The sequence below is a fragment of the Octopus bimaculoides genome, chromosome 12 (genome assembly GCF_001194135.2).
Source record: "Octopus bimaculoides isolate UCB-OBI-ISO-001 chromosome 12, ASM119413v2, whole genome shotgun sequence".
In the NCBI taxonomy this organism is placed as follows: domain Eukaryota; kingdom Metazoa; phylum Mollusca; class Cephalopoda; order Octopoda; family Octopodidae; genus Octopus; species Octopus bimaculoides.
Genome location: NC_068992.1, coordinates 15,108,013 through 15,113,371, shown reverse-complemented (window position 1 = coordinate 15,113,371; position 5,359 = coordinate 15,108,013).

Sequence of the window (5,359 nt, the reverse complement as noted above, 5' to 3'; positions counted from 1 at the left end):
ACAAAAAAGTCTGATAGAATAAGTGCTAGGCTTATAAAGAATAAGTCCTGGGGTTGATTTGTTCGACTAAAGGCAGTGCTCCAGCATGTCCGCAGTCAAATGACTGAAACAAGTAAAAGAGTAAAAAAGTTACCGTTTTTTATGGGTGGGCAGTGCACACCAAGCACACCCGGAATGTACACCCTGGATATTACACCCAATTTTTCTCCCATTTATACACACATTTCACATCCAGTGGACCATGCTCACTTCATTCCTCTACATCTATTCCAAATTTAACTCATTTAAGGTCCACATCTTACTATCATGCAGCATTACAGTTCTTACCCTAACATCATACAACTTGCCCTTCATTCTAAGAATGAAACTGTGTTACGGCTCACAGATCTCTTCCCACTCTGTTCTAACTCTGTCAACAATGCTTTCGGCACATCCTCCTCTGCTGATAATTAGATTTACCAATGCGGAAAAGCAATTAGTTTCATTTAAGGAGTCTTCTCAGAACCTCTTCAGTTACTGATAATTTCACCTGCGCACCAGACACATAGGAATTCTAAATTCTTTGACAGTCTAGCTCCAGGTTTGGCTTCCATTTCTGCAATCATTCAACCATTTTTGGCCTGTGGATCCCTTTGATTCCTGTTCTATTCTATTGGACCCTCATAACCATTTGATTTTTTTTTTTCAAAAGATCCTATTGCATTTTTATAAGTTAAAATTATTACCAATTGTATTAAAAGCTATTAAAGCATTTTCTGTATTTTAGAAGTTTAACCAATTTATTTCACATGAATTTTAACAAAATCTTTAAATGGACCCCACAAGGACCATATGGATCCCAGTTGAGAACAACTCACTGGTCCATAGTTTCTGCTATAAGAACAGCATATAGAAACTTCCTTATGCAGCTGGTCTTGAACTCCTTTCATCATCATCATCATCAACATCATCCTCATCATCATCATCATTTAGTGTCTGTTGTCTATGCTGGCATGGGTTGGATGGTTTAACCAGAGCTGGCAAGCTGAGGGACTACACCAGACGCCAGTCTGTTTTGACATGTTTTCTATGGTTGGATGCCCTTCTTAATACCAACCATTCCAAGAGTGTAATAGGTGCTTATTCATCCACTTTATTCACTGTATTTTCTTTTCAGTCTTCTTTCTCCTATTATTTCTTCTTCTCTTCTTTTCTCTTCTCTCTATCCTTTGACTTCATCTTCTCCTCACTTCTTTCTTCTGTCTTCCTTATCTATCTTTTATCTACGACTGCTTCTGCCATCATATTTCTGTCTTTTAATTCTTCTTTTCTCTACCGTTTTCTTCTGTTTTCTCTCTCTCTTTCTCTCTCTCTCTCTCTCTCTCTCTCTCTCTCTCTCTCTCTCTCTCTCTCTCTCTCTCTCTCACCCTTTCTCATTTCTGTCTATTCCTGTCTGTTACTAATTATGTGTCCTCCTTGGGCAGCGGATTGCAAGAATCATTAGAGCAAGGTACAAAATACCATATACCTATTCATTCTGACTCTTTGTGTTCTGAGTTCAAGTTCAAATCCCACCAAGGTTAACTTTGTCTTTATCCCCCCCTCCCTGCAGAACTGATATAATTAAGTCCCTTTGAAATACTGGGATTGATGGTAACAACTAGCTTCTACCCCTAAATAAAAAAATTATTATCATTATATTTGTAATCATCAGTTACTCTCCCCTCACACACTTATGAAAGCATCTGCTCTCTCTCCTCTTCTCCTACCATGGCCATCTGTTTGAAACCTCTCTTATACTCACCTTCTTGTGCCTTGAGATCTTGCTCTGGTACTCCATCAGTACCCTCTTTTATCTTCTTCTCGACTATTCCCATCCACCCTTAATTAATGTTGGGTAGACTTGTATCTTCTCTATGACAAGACACTTGTGCTTGTCCCTCTATTGTAACTTACGGAGTCAATAAAATAAATACCAGTTGAGTACTGGGGTCAATTTAATCGACTAGCTCCCTAACTCAAAATTCCAGGTCTTGTACCTTTAGTAGAAAGGATTATTATTATTATTATTATTATTATTATTATTATCATTTTCTTTCAGTTCTGTTTCCATTTCTTGTCTTTCTGACACTTATGGCAGTGAAGCTCACTGTATACATTGGCAGGCCATTAAGATAAACACATCAGATTGTTCATTTACAAAGTCGTGATGGAGAAAGAGGGGAAGAAAGACAGAGAGAGGGAAAAAAATTAAAAAATAAGAAAGTAAACAAAGAAAATAAAGGGGAAAGGGAAAGAAAATTCACAATGACAATGCTCTTCTCAGTACGCATGACATACCAGTTAAGACAATCTTTTGCACTTCCTGAATGGATGGTAAGCCAGGAATCATTCTTAAATAGTTTTTGATTCTTTTTTTGATCATTCCAAGTGCTCCTACAATCATTGGCATTGTAACTGACTTGAGATGCCACATATTTTCGATTGCAAATAGCAAATCTTTATATTTTCTGAGCTCATCTAATTTTTTGCCAAGATATTATGGTCACAGGGTATGCTCATGTCAATCAATAAACGGACTTTATTGTTTTGGTCTTTCACAATTATATCTGGTTTATTTGCTTTGATGGTCCAGTCTATACATACTGGGAAGTCCCAAAGAATCATTACATTATATTATTATTATTATTGTTGTTATTATTATTATTATTATTATTGAGTGAGAGAGCAGTGCATGCCATCAAAGTGACACTGGGGTAAAATTTACGAAACCCTGCATACCCATCATGACTACCTGTCTGATAAGGGTACACCAGCATGCATCACAACCATATGTGCGTGACATGGTGATCTCATATCAAAATAAACAGCGCATGACCTCACAGGTGGAGCCTAGTTAGAATTTTCTTCAGGTCAAGGAGCCCATCCCGCTCAAAAGGTCCCTGAATAAGGTTTGTTTAAGGATGTTGAGCAAAACACCCATGTTTCCAAAGGTGAATTATTCAAACCCCAAAGAATTCCTCTCAACACATGACTATGATGCTCCCCCACTACTTCTGCTCATGATCAGAGATGCACATATAGTCAGCCACCAAGGGACATGCTCAACTGGTTAAGGTTAAACAACTGACAAGCAAATCTGTGGTATTGAGCAGAATATTTGCTGTAGCTTATCTTTTATACCAAGACAAAACAATGTACATGATAACACTTCCAATCAATTAAGATCAGAAGCCATGAGAACCACTGCCTGGCACTGCATCAGGGCATCTTATTATTATTATTATTATTATTATTAAGGTGGCAGAGTGGCAGAACCATTATTAGCATGCCAGAGTAAAATGCTTCACGCATTTCACCTGACCTTACATTCTGAGTTCAAACGATGCCAAGGTCTACTTGACCTTTCATCCTTTTGGGTGTCAATGAATGAAGTATCTGATGAACAGAAGGGTCAATCGGATCAACATTCACCCACCTGCTAAAATCACTGGTCTTGTGCAAGACTCTGACCTCATTATCGTTATTACTTTTATTATTATATAAAGGCAGCGAGCTGGCAGATTCGTTAGCATGTCAGGTTAATTGCTTGGCAGCATTTTGTCCCTATTTATGTTCTGAGTTCAAATTCTGTTGCGATCAACTTTGCCTTTCATGGCACTCTGCCTTCATGGACCCCAGTATTCGACAGGTACTTATTTTGTTGACCCTGAAAGGATGAAAAGCAAAGTCAACCCTCAGTGGAATTTGAACTCAGAACATAAAGGCAGACGAAATGCCGCTAAGCATTTTGCGCAGAATACTAACAATAAGTACCAGTTGAGCACTGGGGTCCGACCTTACTCTCTGCTCCCAAACTGCAGGCCTTGCGCCAGAATTTAAAATCAATAGTAGTAGTAGTAGTAGTAGTAGTAGTAGTAGTAGTAGTATTAACAGCAGCAGCAGCAGGGTAGTAGTGGTGGTGGTGGAGGTGGTGGTGGTAGAGGTGGTGGTGGTGGTAGTAGTAGTAGCAGCAGCAGCAGCTGTTCAAGTAGTAGTAGTCGTGGTGGTGGTAGCAGCAGCAGCTGTTGTTGTTGTTATAGTAGTTATAGTATTAGCAGCAGCAGCTGTTGTAATAGTAGTCGTAATAGCAGCAGCAGTAGTGGTAGTAGTGCTGGTGGTAGTCGGAAGTTGTGGTGGTCGTGGTGTGGTGGTAGTAATAGGGGTACAATCTCTGGTGGTAACAGCAGCAGCAGTGGCAGCAGCGGCTGTACTAGAACCGTTTTGCCAACACTATCTGGTTCCTACTCAACTGCTATATTGCAGAGGAAAAAGCTGCTTCGCTAGGCAGAGTAGACTTCCCAAGCTTACACATCATTAACACCAGATTGAATACCACCACCACCACCACCACCACCACCACCACCACCACCACCACCACTGCTACTAATGCAAATACTACTACTACTACTACTACTACAACAGCTACTACCACAAGCAGCACTGTTGCAACTGGTGTTTCTAGTGTTGTTGGTATTATTTCTACTACTGCTACCACACACACACACACTACAACCATTATTACCAATGCCATGACCACCACCACCACTACCGCCACCACCACCACCACCACCACAACCACCACTACCACCACCACCGCCACGGCTATACTACTACTACTACTACTACTATCATCTTTATCACCACTATTGTTATTCTCACCAATGTCTACCATTACCAATACTATCATCATTTGTTGTGCTATCAATACGACAAACCACCACCACCACCACCACCACCACTACCACTGTTACCAATACTATAATCTGTACTCTTGAAACTATCAGCACCACTAGGACCGGCAATATTAACGACACTATCAATTATACTGTCTCTAATATCAACACTACTACTGCTACTACTACTAGTAAAACTAACACTGTTACCACTGACATCACAGATACAACTACCACCACCACTGCTGCCAACACCACCACAAACAACAACAACAACAACAACAATAATACTTCCAAAACTGCTACACACCAAACCAATGGGGAAATCTCTATCGGGTTACTCAAACTGTTAGAAACAGCAGCTAAATCTTTTATTTTCTGATACTACTTTACTGTATTAAAGAAAAAAAAAATTGATCAAGATGTATTCTAATAGAGCATTCTTTGAAAAGACGTGATGGTCATGCTTAGACAGCCTTTTACCATAGTCTTGGACAGCCTTTTATCATAGCCTTGGTCTATTCATTCAGAATGACTCCGTGCTAAACAACACCACCTAACATCACATAATTCTACTACTACTACTACTACAAAAATCCTTTTCCTGATGCCAGCACATGCATATATAAATATATATGTGTTTATATATATATATATATATATAT